Consider the following 19081-nt stretch of genomic DNA (forward strand, 5'->3'; position numbering starts at 1 on the left):
CAGAGATTTGCCTCTTGGTTAAGATGATGTAAATCTACACACACACACACACACACACACACACACACACACACACACACACACACACACACACACACACACACACACACACACACATATCAAGAGCCAACAACCACCACACTGCACCGCCTCAGGATATCTGATATCCATTTGCCAGATCCCTGGGGTTCAATATATCACAGTGAGGAGAATGAGGACACATTGCAGAGAGAGAGAGAGAGAGAGAGAGAGAGAGAGAGAGAGAGAGAGAGAGAGAGAGAGAGAGAGAAGACTGTGTACTTCAAACATCTGAGGCACGCAACAGTTTTGTTACAACAAGAAAGCCAGAACAATCATGGGTTCACTCGCCTCTGTTCGTTGACATGACCTCCGTTGCTGTGTGCATGTATGTTAATGTGTCACTAACGGGTGTGTGTGTGTGTGTGTGTGTGTGTATGTGGCTGTGTACTAATTATGATTACTATTTCTGTGTTACGGGATGAGAGCTTTACGCTAGTGTTGCCCTGTCTCTTATCTTTGTATGTATATATATATATATATACTTTATATGTATACCGTTAACCAGCTGCCTTCTTCGGGACTCGAACCCGGATCAGTGAGATTACTGTCAAAACGCTAACCACTGTGTGTGTTGTGTGTGTGTGTGTGTGTGTGTGTGTGTGTGTGTGTGTGGTGGTGGTGTGGCTGTGGTGGCGGCTGGCTCTTGATGTGTGTGTGTGGTAGTGGTCTGGATGTGGCGGCGGCTGGCCCTTGATGTGTGTGTGTGTGATGGTCTGGATGTGGCGGCGGCTGGCCCTTGATGTGTGTGTGTGTGGTGGTCTGGCTGTGGTGGCGGCTGGCCCTTGATGTGTGTGTGTGTGGTGGTCTGGCTGTGGTGGCGGCTGGCCCTTGATGTGTGTGTGTGTGGTGGTCTGGCTGTGGTGGCGGCTGGCCCTTGATGTGTGTGTGTGTGGTGGTCTGGCTGTGGTGGCGGCTGGCCCTTGATGTGTGTGTGTGTGGTGGTCTGGCTGTGGTGGCGGCTGGCCCTTGATGTGTGTGTGTGTGGTGGTCTGGCTGTGGTGGCGGCTGGCCCTTGATGTGTGTGTGTGTGGTGGTCTGGCTGTGGTGGCGGCTGGCCCTTGATGTGTGTGTGTGTGGTGGTGTGGCTGTGGTGGCGGCTGGCCCTTGATGTGTGTGTGTGGTAATGGTCTGGCTGTGGTGGCGGCTGGCTCTTGATGTGTGTGTGTGGTGGTGGTGTGGCTGTGGTGGCGGCTGGCTCTTGATGTGTGTGTGTGGTAGTGGTCTGGCTGTGGTGGCGGCTGGCTCTTGATGTGTGTGTGTGTGTGTGTGTGTGTGTGTGTGTGTGTGTGTGTGTGTGTGTGTGTGTGTGTGTGTGGCTGTGGCGACGGCTGGCTCCTGCAGATATTGTTGTCCTGACGTTTCACACAAAAGCCTCATCAGTAACCAAAAGACTTTCCTCTCTTGCCATATGTCTTTGCTCTTTATCTTCCTTTACCATGAGTCAGCTACTGAAACAATGACGCTTTCTGGTAATTACATCTATACGTAGAAGTTATTACACAGTATTTTGTCATCCTTATTCCCTGTAACATTTACCCACCACATCTTTATTTCCTGTTCTGTAATGATTTATTGCCTCTGACCTTTTCCTTCCTATCTCCTGGTTTATCTTCTTTCACCCTTTCTCTTTCATGATTTATCGCGTGTTTCAACTTACGTATGAATTTATTGCTCATGGTATATTGCATAATGTTTTGAGATGGTAAGAGAAGTCTTATTATGTGAAGAGTTAACATTATTTTCCATGAAGGGGTTCAATGACTTATTTTGTTTTCATTGCCTATTCTTAGCTGTAGAGAGAGAGAGAGAGAGAGAGAGAGAGAGAGAGAGAGAGAGAGACAGAGAGAGAGAGAGAGAGAGAGAGAGAGAGAGAGAGAGAGAGAGAGAGAGAGAGAGTTTTACACTCATGAGCCACCATGGGTCAGTACTGTTATCCATTTGAAATTACCTATTTGTGCTATATGGGGAGGGAGGAAGTTGTACACTCGTGTGGCACCTCCTCCATCATCTCTTGATCGTTCGGTACTGTCCTTACAACCTTCCTATAACTTCTTCACACACTTCTCAGTGTTTATCTACGCATTTATTTTTTTCCTCTCTCTCCCCCGCAGGGAAAATCATTTGATTGTCCCGTGTTCTGATATTTTCATTGTCCCGTTTTCTAATATTTTCATACGCGTTGTAGTCCATTTTCATTCCGCTTACTTTTGGCTCTTTTTTTTTTTATCTTTCGCTTATCCTCCAGTGTCTCATGCGCAGCCCAGAGACGCGCGAAGGATCACGGGGCCAGCACCGCCTCACTTTCCAGTCCCTGTAGGACGCGTGCTGACTAATCTACGTATGATGTGTACTCCTGCTTCCATGCATGACACGTACTCTCGAATCTCTCTGTCTCCCGGTGCATGACGTGTACTCTCGATTGTCTCTGCATGGGGGCGTACTCTCACAACTTTCCACGAGGTGTATTCTCTATACTCGAATCTTTGGATACCACGTATCCACTGATATTTTGCACGGCACGTACTGAGGAGTATTTGCATGGCACGTGCTGACTATAATTTTCATGGCACGTGCTGACCATAATTTTCATGGCACGTAGTCACGCAACTTTGCGTGACCCTTACTCACAAATCTTTGCATGAGACTTACTCTCGAATCTTGGCGTGACAATTGCTCCCTGATCCATGCATGAGCCTTACGCTCCGGTCTTTGCATGACCGCATTTCTTCGTCTAATGCTTCTTATGTCCTGTGGAGTGGGAGGAGGTGGGGGTTCGTAGTGCCACAAGGGGGAGGGAAGGGTGTGGAGGGGTCTGGGGGATGGTGGGAGAGGTTATATTAGCACCACTTGGTGCATACGTGTTCTCAGTGGGTGTCAGGGGAGGCCACTAACCCCCTGACACACACACACACACACACACACACACACACACACACACACACACACACACCCGGGTGACACATGAGATGAGTGTCGGGAGGTCACTAACCCCCTGACACACACACACCTGGCTCGAGGTCACCAACCTTCTGGCACACACAGACACCTGGCTGGAGGTCACGAACTCCCGACAAACACACACACACACACACACACACACACACACACACACACACACACACACCTGTCTGGAGGTCACCAACCCCCTGACACAGACACCTGGCTGGAGGTCACCAACCCCCTGACACACACACACATACACACACACACACACACCTGGGTGACACAAGGGGTCCCATGTCATAAATCCACCCACCCCAGTCGTGTTACACGCCCCACTTGGACATTAATGCTGCTGGCGTTCGTTTCCCTCTCGTTCTCGTCTGTGAGTGACATAAGTCGCCGTTCTTAGTACTTTCTCCCCCGCCGTTCGCCTCTCCCCTCCTGCCATGATCCTTCACGTTCCTCTCTGTTTACGTTGTTTTGATCCGTCTTATGATATTTTCGTCACGTTCGTCCATATTCCCTTTCCTCTTCTTGTTTTCTTTCGGGTCGTGCGGTGCGCTGCTTATATCAGACGTTCGTTTTTTATTTCCTCTCGTCCACTGCGTTCCTTGTTATGTGTGCTCGTTTATTCCTTCGTTATCGTTTCCTTTCATTATTCATTTTCATCGGTGTTTCTCTCTTCTACTCGCCTTACTTCTGTTGCCTCTTCTACTCGCCTTACTTCTGTTGCCTCTTCTACTCGCCTTACTTCTGTTGCCTCTTCTACTCGCCTTACTTCTGTTGCCTCTTCTACTCGCCTTACTTCTGTTGCCTCTTCTACTCGCCTTACTTCTGTTGCCTTTCCCCCTGCACGACGCTTAAAAGGTAGGTTTTGTTTTTCTGTACAGTGTAACACTACGTTCCTACGTTCACCTTCCCCCTTGTTCACTGGGAGAGACGCAACATGTCACGTTCCTCTTTCCGTTCCCACAGAACGACAGGAAGGGGGGAGGGGGTGGGCCTGTCGTTCTGTGGGAAAGGCCTTTTTTTTTCTTCTCATAATCTATTTGTCTTTATGTCCGTCTACCAGCGCTTCAGTGGCTGTCAAGTGTCTCTCCTTTGGCCTAGGTAGCTGTCTTTTTCTGTCTGCCTTACAATCTGTCTCGGATACAACACATCATACTCAGATTTCGAAAGGTTATACTCGAGAGAAATGGACTCCTTCCCCCACCCCTGGCTTTTGGCAAAGTCCCATCGTAGGTGCTCTGTTTTTTTTATGTTAGCTGAGACGGCAGTTGAGTATATATATATATATATATATATATTATATATATATATATATATATATATATATATATATATATATATATATATATATATATATTTTTTTTTTTTTTTTTTTTTTTTTTTTTTATACTTTGTCGCTGTCTCCCGCGTTTGCGAGGTAGCGCAAGGAAACAGACGAAAGAAATGGCCCAACCCCCCCCCCCCATACACATGTACATACGTCCACACACGCAAATATACATACCTACACAGCTTTCCATGGTTTACCCCAGACGCTTCACATGCCTTGATTCAATCCACTGACAGCACGTCAACCCCTGTATACCACATCGCTCCAATTCACTCTATTCCTTGCCCTCCTTTCACCCTCCTGCATGTTCAGGCCCCGATCACACAAAATCTTTTTCACTCCATCTTTCCACCTCCAATTTGGTCTCCCTCTTCTCCTCGTTCCCTCCACCTCCGACACATATATCCTCTTGGTCAATCTTTCCTCACTCATTCTCTCCATGTGCCCAAACCATTTCAAAACACCCTCTTCTGCTCTCTCAACCACGCTCTTTTTATTTCCACACATCTCTCTTACCCTTACGTTACTTACTCGATCAAACCACCTCACACCACACATTGTCCTCAAACATCTCATTTCCAGCACATCCATCCTCCTGCGCACATCTCTATCCATAGCCCACGCCTCGCAACCATACAACATTGTTGGAACCACTATTCCTTCAAACATACCCATTTTTGCTTTCCGAGATAATGTTCTCGACTTCCACACATTTTTCAAGGCTCCCAAAATTTTCGCCCCCTCCCCCACCCTATGATCCACTTCCGCTTCCATGGTTCCATCCGCTGACAGATCCACTCCCAGATATCTAAAACACTTCACTTCCTCCAGTTTTTCTCCATTCAAACTCACCTCCCAATTGACTTGACCCTCACCCCTACTGTACCTAATAACCTTGCTCTTATTCACATTTACTCTTAACTTTCTTATTCCACACACTTTACCAAACTCAGTCACCAGCTTCTGCAGTTTCTCACATGAATCAGCCACCAGCGCTGTATCATCAGCGAACAACAACTGACTCACTTCCCAAGCTCTCTCATCCCCAACAGACTTCATACTTGCCCCTCTTTCCAGGACTCTTGCATATATATGTATATATGTATATATACCTTAGCCTAAGCCAGGTACCCATTTTTTCGACCACCCCCGAGGGCTGGATGAACATCTGGATTGACTGTGGAGCGACTACCTCAACCATGGTTCGAACCCATGCGCTAGACACTGGGTGGCTTGTGAATCCGTCACAGTCAGAATCTATCTGTCTTTTCATCTGTCCATTTGTCTGGTTGTTTATCTTTCTCTCTGTCTGTCTGTCTGTCTTGATGTATATATATATATATATATATATATATATATATATATATATATATATATATATATATATATATATAGCTTTATCGTTGATAATATTTGTAAACAATTCCCCTTCTTGTCCATATAATAAGTTTATGATACGCTCGTTGTCTGTCTTGGACAATCACGTGTTTACCAAATGGCGTCCTAGCTACGTCTCTTCGTTGTATATCAACTGACTGTTATATTTCTCTCTTGTGTCTCGTCTGATGATGTGATTGTTTCACGAAAGTGCACTTGGGAACTTATCGTGTTTCATTTTACCCCTGGACTCATAGGAATATACTTGATCACGCGCAAAATTGTGATCCTTTCATATATATATATATATATATATATATATATATATATATATATATATATATATATATATATAATCATCATTAATCCCAGTGCCAATTTTCATGGTGTGGATCAGGTAAACACGACCTCTGAAATCGATTGTTGTCACGATTATAATTAGATCATTAGATTATATTGGAGTACATTAGATTATATTTAGGTTACATTAGATCCGCCCGGTACGTAAGGTTTTGCTGTGGGTGATGCATATCATCATCTCCCATGCCTAGGGGGGGGGGGGATCTGGGATGTGCCAGACGGCAGGAGTAAACGAAAGTGACATCGTCGGCTGATGACAATTTGAGGTCGTCGGTGTCGCTCTCGGATGACTGACATCATTTGGCAGGTCACCGACATCACCCCGTACGTCATTGACATTCTTTGCGGGTGAATGCCAAGCAAACAGAATTCACAGTTTATGTGTGCAATCACCAGCGGCTTAAGAGGGAGTGTGGGGGGGTAGGTGGCTCTCCTCGGCTTTGCGGAGGGGGGAAGGCTCCTCCAGCCCTCGGTTTCCTTAGAACCTACCTCCTCTCCACTCTCTCTCTCTCTCTCTCTCTCTCTCTCTCTCTCTCTCTCTCTCTCTCTCTCTCTCTCTCTCTCTCTCTCTCTCTCTCCCTCCCTCCCTCACCTCGTCTTTCATCACCCTCGCGCATACACCACACACTCTCTGGGCTTCTATTTCCGTCATGTACAGTGCATGAGACACTTATACTGGAGGTGACCGACCCTCCTCGCATGACGTGGTGGGTGGAGGGGTGGGCCACCTCCCTGGCCCTTCCACCCCTCTCTCCCTCCCCTCCCCCCTTTTACTCATGGCACCAGGCGTAAAACATGCGTCACCTAACGGTGCCCGACACTCGACCCTTGCATGTACCCCTTTACGCCTCGTGTGTTTATCCTCCCTCCGCACCACGACGCCCTCCCTCTCAGCTCAATGGTAGTGTCTCCCTCCTCGCGGATCAGACCCGTAGTAGAAGCCCATTTTCCTCCCATTTTCGACGGACAGCAACGTTAGCGGTGGCCTTCCCCCTCGATGTGGCAGGAACATCCCCTTCGCCACTTTCCTCCTCCTCCTCCTCCCTTCGACAGATGGTGTTTGTTCACTGAAGTCCGTCTGTTGACGCGTGTCATTCAAGCAATGGTACTTCCCTCGACGCATGACACCAGTAGTGGTACTGACCTTCGTCCCGACGCATAATGACATCATTAGGACATGGTGCGAGTACCAGATACCACCAGCCAAGCGTTTGCCCGTGCACGGTACGCGTCCTCCCCCACCCTAGCTAGTACCGTCTTCTTGACGCATGGCATCATTAACCTCCTCCACCCCCGACCCAGGCATGTAGGATCAATACCAGGACCTCTCCTCACCTCTCTTCCCCTCCCTCCCTCCCTCCCTTCCTCCGACTCTCCCTGACACGCGGCACTCGTAAGGGGTTTGTTACTCGGGTCACGCGGTGAGTTATTTAACCTTGCCCACAACACCTGTGTCTCCAGTCGCACCACCAGTCAGCCTCTCTCTCTCTCTCTCTCTCTCTCTCTCTCTCTCTCTCTCTCTCTCTCTCTCTCTCTCTCTCTCTCTCTCTCTCTCACACACACACACACCTGTTCTCATGCTCCGGATGTCGTTCACCTTGTCACACACACACACACACACACACACACACACACACACACTTGTCCTTATACACCTGCACTTCCCCCACACTTGCTTTTACTTAATTTCCTCCACACACTTGCTCTTTTACACCTACCCTTCACACACTTGCCCTCATACACTTACCCTCACACACCTGCCCTTATACACCTACTCCTCACACACCATTATACACCGTCCTTCACACACTTGGCCCTCCCCCTCACCAAGGCGCCGTACTGGTCATCATTAATTCTGTCGTATTCATATCAAATTGATATCTGAGGGAATTATCGATGAAAAGCAAATTCTGATATGCTCCAAGCGCCCTGCTCCTCCCTCCCTCCCTTCTTCATGACGCCTCCCCCTCTTCCCCCCGTGGTTTCCGATCGCGCGTTCGCAACGCACCAACGCCGGCGTGAATGGGATCGAAATCCTGCTCACCCGGTAGCAGAGGCACGATTTAACCCCCCCCCCCCCCCCCATTGACCTATATCTCACACCTCTCTTTTGGGACGATTTATAAATACATGCGGGTCAGACTTGCAGGCCGTGTGACGTGCCGCGCATCACCACCCTTCCTCCCCTCTGGGTTTGTTCCCCTTTGCCTCCCTCGCCGGGGGCCCCCTCTGACAGCCACCCACCCGGAGCTATGTGTCATCCTGGCAAGTGAAAGTTTCACTTTCTTCAAACAGTTGTCAGTTTCGTTGTGGGGGCTGCGGGCGGGCTGGCTGGCTGGCTCTGGCTCGCCCGGCTACAAGTATGCTTTTGCCTGGGCGTCCACGTCGCCAGCCGTCCTTTTGGACTACTTATGCCAGGAAACACTGCTGCTGCCCGCCTTTTTCAGGACGCAAGCAGTGAATGCGCAAAAATATAGCAGGTAGAGGTCTCCTCTTTTTACGTGTGGTGTGGTGTGTGTGTGTGTGTGTGTGTGTGTGTGTGTCGTGGAGGTGAACAAACCTCGAGATCAAGCACAACGACCTTTCTGACTGGGTTAGAAAGGGTTTGCCTTGTGGGAGTGTACTGACCTCGCGAATAGAAAGGGTTACCGCTTGTGGCCGGGGCCGCCCGTAGTGGGGGAGGGGGGGGGGGGGGGGGGCAGTGTGCGTGTGTGTGTGTGTGTGTGTGTGTGTGTGTGTGTGTGTGTGATGGGAGTCCAATGACCTTTAGCTCACAGATACGACCAGGGACGCCTCAGTACGGTGATATCCCCCCCCCCCCCACCCCCACCCCTCGTCTCTCCCTCTCCCCTGTGTGTGTGTGTGTGTGTGTGTGTGTGTGTGTGTGTGTATTGCCCCTCATGGATACACTTGTGCTTTTGGGTTTATGAGTGATTGAGAGTGTGTGTGAGGGGGGTGGTGTGGGGGGCGGGGGCGTGGGTGAGACGTGTTGGTGTGTATTTTACTTGAGTAATCTTTTATTTGTACAGGTGATTTCTTATTTGTCTTTGTATTTACTTATTTTATATTGTACGACGAGGGGCTTGTTCTGCATTCACAAGTGTGTGGGTGTGTGCGTTGCCCTAGAAGTTGTATTTTGGATGGTATTTTTGATATAACTATGAGAGAGAGAGAGAGAGAGAGAGAGAGAGAGAGAGAGAGAGAGAGAGAGAGAGAGAGAGAGAGAGAGAGAGAGAGCAGTGATCCCCTGCAGGTGGCATGGTTTTGAATACAATGACTCTCGAGAATGGGTTGAGTAAGGCACCCCTGACTGACCCCCCCCTCCTTGGGGAGGTGCTGGCCACCTGAACATGGGCGCTGGTACGGGCGACCTGCTTTAAGAGAAATGCTGACGACACTGTATGGCCAAGGGAAGGAAACGAGACACACTTAGTGTGATCGTCGGCCAGGTAGACGATAGATAGATAGGTAGATACACAGGTAGGTGGGTAGATAGGTAAATAGACAGATAGATAGGTCGATAGATAGATAGATAGATGGGTAGGTATGCATAAAGAGACACTGGCAATCAAAGGAATATGATTGTATATATATATATATATATATATATATATATATATATATATATATATATATATATATATATATATATATATATATATATATATGGGTTCCGACACGAATTGGGTTGTTGCCGTGAAAAGCCGTGTGTGAAATCACTGCCCATGCGGTGATCAAATGACACCAGCTGCTGTAAATTTGTTGACGTTGTGAGTAATTCCCTATACCACAGTTTTACCAGCAGACTAGGAACATAGATACATAGAATAGATACGTATAGAATAGATACATAGAATAGATGGTAGTTAGAAGCTCGTCATGACGTAGGATATGGTTACAACGACCTCGAACACCTCGAGCAACGTGTTCTTGGCCTATTTGGCGAAACTGTGGCTGAATTGGGAAATAATACGTGATCGAGGCGAACACAACGGCGCGGCCCTTGTGCACGACGGTACGACCCTTGTGCACGACGGTACGACCCTGGTGCACGATGGTACGACCCTTGTGCACGACGGTACGACCTTTGTGCATGACGGTACGACCCTTGTGCACGACGGTACGACCCTTGTGCACGATAGTACGACCTTTGTGTATGACGGTACGACCCTTGCGCACGACCCATGGGTATGACGACCTGGCCTCTGACTTGGCCCATATGGGTAAGGTCAGCGGCCGGGCCATTTTTTGCCGAAAGGTCGTGCCGCCGTACTCATAGGATTTTACGGTCGTGCTCAAAGGGGTCGTATCGTCGTACTCAAAGGATCGTACCGTCTTGTTCAAAGGATCGTACCGTTGTGCTCTAAGGATCGTACCGTTGTTCTCAAAAGATCGTACCGTTGTCCTCAAAAGAACACCCCGTCGTGTTCAAAGGATTATACTGTCGTGCTCAAAGGGTCGTACCGTCGCGTTCAAAGGGTCGTACCGTCGTGCTCAAAAGAGCATCCCAAGGATCGTCCCGTCGTACGAAAAGGATCGTACCGTCGTGCTCAGAAGAGCATCCCGTCGTGTTCAAAGCATCGTCCCGTCGCGTTCACAAAGGATCGTACCGTCGTGCTCAGAAGGGTGGGGGGGGGGGGGGGGTCAGCTACCCTTAATATATACACCGACTGATGATCCAAGTGTGTGAGTACAATCATCATTCATGATGCCGATGCGCCTCGAGTGACGCGCACTACAATGACTGCCCACGAAGGGATGAGAGGTTCCACGTGGCTTTACGCTGGAGAATGTGAGTCGCGGTGTTGACCGTATTAACAGTTCAGTCACCCAAGCAGTGAATGGAGACGTTGTATGAGAAAGTATAACAAACACACAGCTGGGCAGGAGTTATAATGTGGGGGTGAGAGGGGGGAATGGGGGTGAATGTGCGGTACATATAGGAAAAAGTTTGAGTTACATATAGCGTAAATATATAGGGGGAGGGAAGGGTGGGAATGTAAGGTATATGTAGGAAAATGTTTGAGTTACATATAGCGTACATATATAGGGGAGGGAAGGGTGGGAATGTACGGTATATGTAGGAAAATGTTTGAGTTGCATATAGCGTACATATATAGGAGAGGGAAGGGTGGGAATGTACGGTATATGTAGGAAAATGTTTGAGTTACATATAGCGTACATATGGAGGAAGGGGGGGTAGGAATGTACTGTTCATATAGGAAAACGTTTGAGTTACTTATAGGGTACATATAAGAGAGAATATTCACTCGCTGAAAGTAGTATAAAGTATAAAACTGGGAATATGATGTACACATTTGCAAAGTAATGCACACATGACAATGTAATACGTAAACACGAAAGGTATGATATACAAGAGGGAAAGTATGTAATACATGAGAGGGTATGACGTACACATACGATAGTAATACGTACATACAAGATCTCACAAAGTACACACGGGATCGCAAAGTTCACTGGACACACAAGAAAAGTACGATGGTGTGCGACGTGTACGCACACGCGAGGAAGTGGATTTAAACGGTGAATATATAAATGCAATATTGAATGACTGTTTATCATATCTATTGCAACAATTGCAACAGTAATTAAATTACCACAAACATTGCTATAAACACGGTATCAAGTGCAACCACCGTATTATGCAATGCATCCGTACGCTGTAACCAAAGTAAATATAGATTAACTGAAATAATCCCCATGACATTTCACGTAATGATAAACACGCACATTACATATGGTTAACGATAAGATACAGTAAGAGATAGGCAGCTGTGCTGATAATGATAAAAAAGAAAAACTAGTTAAAACTAGATTTTCAGGTCTTAAGATACAGTATGAAACACACAGCAGTTGGGTTAGAAATTCTTAGGGAAAAAAAAAGAAAGACTAGATTTACGGCTCTGATGTGTACACGCAGTATGGAATAGAGCAGAAAAGGCTAAACTAGATACAGCGACCCGAACGCTAAACCCAGATAATCTCAGCGAGCAATGAACCCGGAGTCTAGGGCCAGACTGCGTCTCTCACAGTTCACAGCTTGATAGAAACGCGATGCGAGCCAGATTTTCATACACTGGGGTTTGAAAAAGCCTCCTCTCTCCCCTTCCCTCCCTTCCTCCTCAAAAAAAAAAAGATAAATAAACAGCAACGCGTCCACGAACTGCTGGTGTAACTGCCTGTCAGCTCGTTTGAAACTGGGTCATCGGGGCAGTTCCTTGGTTGGGACGTGGGGTTTAGGAGGACTGTTGCCCTCTGTTGATAGTGTTGCGTGACTGGGAATCTCTTGGTTTTGGATTACAATTTACAGTCACGTATTACATACGCATGCACAAACACACACACACACACACACACACACACACACACACACACATGGATGTAAAACTCGTACCCCACATTAAAGATCGTAGATTACGCGCTCACATACACACACACACACGCCAGATGGGCTGGCTCCACTCATATCGACTCCCATCTCTGCAAACTGTGCAAACACGTAATCACCCACATACAGGAGATGGGTATCCCACGGGTGTAGAACTCCCTCTCCGCACAGCGCAAGTAGGTAATGACCCACACATAGTAGATGTGCCGCCCCAACCCCACACCACACCACTAGTGTAGAACTCCCTCCCTCGCACTGTTCAAATAGTAGCCACACACACATACACACACACACACCTGATGATCTCCACGAGTGTAGAACTCCCCTCCCCACCCCCTCCTCACACCAGAAATTAACAATTACACACACACACACACACACACACACACACACACACACACACACACACACAGAGTGGCTTTATCTGTTCAGCCCAAATCTTTACTTACATTTCTTTGTCATTCACACGCTCGACATTTTCAAGCGCGTGCTTCTGTATTATACTATTTTTTTCGCCCATTTATATACATTTTATTCACTTAATCTCTTAGTCGTTTAATGTGATTAGATAATACTGTTTCTTTTTTATGATTTATCAAAGTAATATAGAAATCTAGTTTATAGCACTCATTCCTGGTGGGTTGTGACATATTCATGCTACATTCCGTTTTCTTTGTTCTTCCTCCTCAACGTGTACACCCCCACATTCGTTGTTGTTTATTCCCATTTTCTGTGCGAGCACAGAGAGTAGTGGGTTGTAATTCATGAGGGGGAAGGGGGGTAGGGGTTTGGGTGTGGGGGGGGATGTTGGCACACATGCTCGCTGTAGTATAACACTGGTGAATGACTCCCGGGGGTGGGTCGGGGGCAACACAGTGTGGCCACGTAACGGATTAAAGATAAAAAAAGAAAAAAGAAAAAGAAAATAGGGGGGCGGGGCATCGACGTGATCCAACGCATCCCTTCGGACGCTCAGTGCGACGTTTTCTATGACGGGTGTCGTCGCCTATGCACTGCTTGTCATCAAAGGTGGGGGAAGGAGAGGGTGTTTCCCCCACCATAGCCACGTGTTGATCTTGGATGAGGGGGGGGGGAAATGAGAGGGGAAGAGAGAGAGAGAGAGAGAGAGAGAGAGAGAGAGAGAGAGAGAGAGAGAGAGAGAGAGAGAGAGAGAGACGTGGGGAAGGGAATGGATGAAGGAGGGAGGAGGAGGGGAGAGAAATGGGGCGTAGGATTGGTGGTGGGGGGGGGAGGTGGGGGGTAGGATAGAGGGTAATGAGCTTAAACAAGAGCAAACAGCGGCATGCAAATGAGGCCAGGCAGGCGCGGGGGGGAGGCAGGCAGGTCATTCACCTCCCCCATGGTCAGCGTCGGCCCCCGGGAAAACCTAGTGCCACATTCTCCTAAGAGACACCTTTTAGTTTTTTGGTTTTTCTTTTCCCCTTTACACCCCCGGATGGTCTCTCTCTCTCTCTCTCTCTCTCTCTCTCTCTCTCTCTCTCTCTCTCTCTCTCTCTCTCTCTCTCTAGTTATATATTTTTCTTTTCTTTCAAACTATTCGCCATTTCCCGCGTTAGCGAGGTAGCGTTAAGAACAGAGAACTGGGCCTTTGAGGAAATATCCTCACATGGCCCCCTTCTCTGTTCCTTCTTTTGGAAAATCAAAAAAAATAATGAGAGGGGAGGATATATATATATATATATATATATATATATATATATATATATATATATATATATATATATTTCAGTCTATATCTTTTACATCCTTGGTATGATGGGTGGAAGTAGGGTGGTTGGCACTACGTGAACGAAAACTGTTGAAGGTTCCAAGGAAAGGCAGTTGACCAAGAGATCACTGTGTGGTTCAAGGTTTAGGAAATAAGTGGATCAAGGAAATGAATTTAGATCACCACGAGCTTGGCAATATATCAGGTCGAGCCCAGGCGATAACTTTTTAAAAGACATAAGGTGTTTAGAGGGTTTGATATACAGAAAACGGAAGTCAGACATCTGGTTACTCTGCAGTTATAAGTTTATTCAACCATGATTTTTTTTTATTTGGACGTAAATCACACACACACACACACACACACACACACACACACACACACACACACACACACACACACATCCAAAACGTCACATATTGCAATTACGGTATAATGAAGATGTATGATTTGTCTCTATTACGTAAGGAAACAAATGCGCTTGAATTACACAGGCATTGTTACACAAATGCATGATAAACCATATACATGCATGGCAGGCCATACATGCATGGCAGGCCATACATGCATGGTAGGCCATACGTGCATGGTAGGCCATACGTGCATGGTAAGCCATACATGAATTATAAGCCATACATGAATGGTGCGCCATACATGTGCGTCTCATCCATGGAATACATTGAGGCATCTTTGCGTTTGTGCGTATGTACTGAGTTCTTACCCTGTACGCGTGTGCTTAAATCTGCTTATCTGGTCTTGATTCGAGTGTGTCTATATTCCTGTTTGTGTGATGAGGCATTTGAGCTCGTGTTTTGATGTATAAGAAAGAAGGTATCCACTGTCCAGGCAGGTGCTACGTGCTTGGGGTCGTTAGAGGTTGACGGTCTTGATGCAGTAGTGAGGGGAGGGGGGGCTGTGTGTGTGTGTGTGTGTGTGTGTGTCACGTTCCTCTCCCCGGCGGGGGCCCAGGTTCGTCGCTTTTCTTTCTGTGCCTCACCTGCGCTTGGGTTACTGTGAATCTAGTCCACGATCTCGCACCCTCTCCATCTCTGACGTAAGACAGGGCCGAGACGTGATGCACATTGCGTCTTAATCTCTTATGTTAAAGATTTTCCTGTTTTTTTTTTTATATATATTTTTCGTTCGCCATTCATGTGATTCTTTCCTAATTGGAATAGCACGGTCGAGGGTGGTTTCCTGGTGGGGGTTCCCCTTGGAACGACCCACTTCCTCACCTCTGACGCTGGTCCTAGACCTTTCTGTACTTCAACGTTCGTGGCCTCACATCCACGGATCCTCTTTTCATTTTCAAAAAGTCCGCAGTTCATCTTTGTTGAATATCGCCATATCCTCCCGTCTATCCTGGACACCACATGTTGTCAGTTTACGTAATCTCTTCCCAGAAAACTTAGGATCTTGGACAGGTGCTGTCTTATTTATCTTGCGGATAGGTTATATCTTATCTACTGAGGTCTTATCTGCCCTAGTATGGAGTGCTGCTCACAAATTTGAGATGGCTCTAAACTCTTCTACCCCTTCGTCAGCCAGGCTTTGAATCAAAAACTTTCCCTCTCATTCCTTTTCCAGGCAACGCCTCTAACTATCCCTTCCACTCCTCCGTGATGTTGCTGTCCTCGCCATGTTCTACAGGTGTTATTTCAGCCCCTGGTCTCGTTGAGCTGTGTGCATGTGTACGCTAAGGTATGGACCCATGACTGGCGTCTAGCCGCTGCCTCTCGTAGTTTGTGTGTAAAGGACAAGCACACGAGGATTGACCGTTATGATACTTCCTTCTTCTCTAGAACGATGAAGCTATGAAACTCTTCCTTTAAGAGATCTATTTGGAAAAAATACACACACACACACACACAGGTTTACGTACATGAGAGAGAGAGAGAGAGAGAGAGAGAGAGAGAGAGAGAGAGAGAGAGAGAGAGAGAGAGAGAGAGAGAGAGAGAGAGAGAGAGAAATCGGGACAAGCAGGAGCCCAGGCAGGCAGACCCATACTTTGTGGCAGACACAATTTTAGCAGTTCACGCTGCCAGTGTGTATGTGTGTGTGTGTGTGTGTGTGTGTGTGTGTGTGTGTGTGTGTGTGTGTGTGTGTCGCACGAGCTGGTGGGCCAGACGGAGGGAGGGCTGGTGTCTGGCTGCTGTTCGTGCATGTCATCTCAGCAGACACCCCGGCGCTCATGCTGCCCCTGTATATAATATGGACTCGTCCCTGAGGAATGGTTTTTTGTTTTGTTTTCTTCCTCGTGTTAAAGAGGCAAGACATCTGCTCTTACTGACACTGTTACAGGAAGAGCAGCAGTAACAACAGCAGTTACTGCTGCTACTACTACTACTACTACTACTACTACTACTACTACTACTACTACTACTACTACTACTACTACTACTGCTGCTGCTACTCTACCACTGCTCCTACTCTACTACTACTACTACTACTACTGCTACTGTTACTCTAATACCACAACTATTCTACTACTGCTACTCTACCACTGCTCCTACTCTACTACTACTGCTACTCTACTACTACTACTACTACTACTACTACTACTACTGTTACTCTACTACTACTACTACTACTACTACTACTACTACTACTACTACTACTACTACTATTACTATTACTACCACTGCATCTTCCACTACTACTACTACCATCACTACTACCACTACTACTACTACAATTACCACTCTTCTTCTCGTGCCGATTCGGTTGGAGGCTGTGTGCGTCTCTCCTGGCAAGACGATGGATGACAAGCGTCCGTTAACATGACAGCAGCAGCAGCAGCCAGCACCAGCTGACTGGGTAACCTCACGGTTAAACGCCGAACCCGGCAAAGAAAACGGGCTTATACCGTTACGTTGGGAAACCTGCCCATCCCATCTCGTAGCGAATGACGCAAACGCAACAGACAGTTATCTTCATTACGGAAGGAGGAATTGACGAAGTTCATTTCCCTAACCTCACTAATAACGTTAAATGAATGGGCCTCTCGTGGATTCGTGCAATCGAAGTGTTAGGTGAAATATTTACTTGCATATCATTGAAAATATAGAGCGACAGGATAGAGCTGATGTACATAGAGCTGATCTACATTGCAGTTACATCCTTTTTTCATGGAGGATGTCTAAACTTTAAGACCTCCGGTCTTTTTTAAGTGTTAATAAGATTATTGATAAAAGGATCAGAAGGTAGAATTAGGTAGATAAAGACACGACAAAAGACTTAGCGTGAGATAGTGGGTAAGACAGGAGAAAATCAAGAATAAAGACTTATCAGAAGAACTGGGGATGAGGACACCCATGATATGCAGAAACACTCGCTAAATAGGGGACGGAGGTGGAGGATAGCGAAGGTCCATGTAAAGGACTCGCTAGCCACGGCAGACGAAGCGAAGAGGCCGAAGAAATGCAAAGCAAGAACAAGTGAAAAAAATACGGGATAAGGAAATGTAATAATGACATCGACGATGAGACAAGGAATGCCATACGAAGAGAGAGAGAGAGAGAGAGAGAGAGAGAGAGAGAGAGAGAGAGAGAGAGAGAGAGAGAGAGAGACTTTCTGGATGATCATCGGGTGGGAGGGGGGTGTGGTTCCCTCTCCCTCCCATAATGACTCACATGGAGCAACAGACCGAGTCTCTGATGCCTAGCGACCAGAGTCTAGCCAGAACACCCGTGGGATGTGTCTGGGATGACCGCGGGCGTGCTGAGCGACCTGGTCGTGGAAGTTCTAATTACTGTGCGAAGCCTTGATTATTCCTGTTATTATTATTAATATTATTATTATTATTATTATTATTATGTTGTTTGTTGTTGTTGTTGTTACTTTCGTCATAATCATTGTTATCATTATTATTGGCAACGAAATGCCTTAGGGTGAAATTTACCATGGACACAATAATGTCCTCGGAGCGGGGAAGGGAGAGAGGAAGGTAGAGCAGCTGAAATTTTTAGTGATACTTTTTGGCCAAAGGCCAGAAAGACCAACTGGTGGAAGAGGGAGGGGAGGCTGTCACATTTCCTTGCGAAGAAAGGAGCGTTTCACCTCGAGACTAACTTATCTGCAGTGATTTCGTGTGGAGATACAAGCTCGATGCGAGCATGAGAAAGAGAATACTTTTTTTTTTTTATTCCAGGTTCCTTAACATATTGATCTCAGAACCAGGAATGGATGACCCATGGGTGTGGAAGAAGAGATAGCCTTGGAGGAAGAGGGGGGTATATTTTCTCCACTCTTGCAAGAATAACATTTGCCATTTGCTCAGTAGAGACAGAAGCACTGCCCGATACCAGAAGGCCGTACCGTCGTGTTCAAGGGTTATATAATCGTGTTGAGGGGTTCAATAGCTGGACTGATCTGGGTTCAGGTATCTTCGCTTGCTGATAGGCATTGTTCATCGTGGCCCAGTAGGATCTCATCACATTCCCTTCGACATGCGAAGCGTTGATGCTGGCCTTACGTAAAGTGTCGGTGACTCGAATTTGGTTCCAGCACATTTACCTTTACATGTAAGGTGTTGTTGGTAACAAGATCTTGAACCACACATATTCACATTGGTTTGTGAAGCGTTGCTGTTGACTACAGTACACTTTTCGTGTTGGTTTTGACCTGGCACACTTCTCTTGGTTTATTTGAAGGTGTTGGTTTTGATCAGAACTGGACCCGGCACACTTCCTCTGCTCCTTGAAGTGTGTGTGTGTTTTGGCCAGACCTGGACTTGGCACGTTTCTCTCGGTCCTTGAAGTACTAGAGGGTTAACCTATCCTTCTCTTGACAATTTGAAGTATGACATCCCTAACATTGGATCAGCTTGCTTTTCTTGGTTCAT

Source organism: Panulirus ornatus, chromosome 36 (assembly GCF_036320965.1).
Source record: "Panulirus ornatus isolate Po-2019 chromosome 36, ASM3632096v1, whole genome shotgun sequence".
NCBI lineage: Eukaryota > Metazoa > Arthropoda > Malacostraca > Decapoda > Palinuridae > Panulirus > Panulirus ornatus.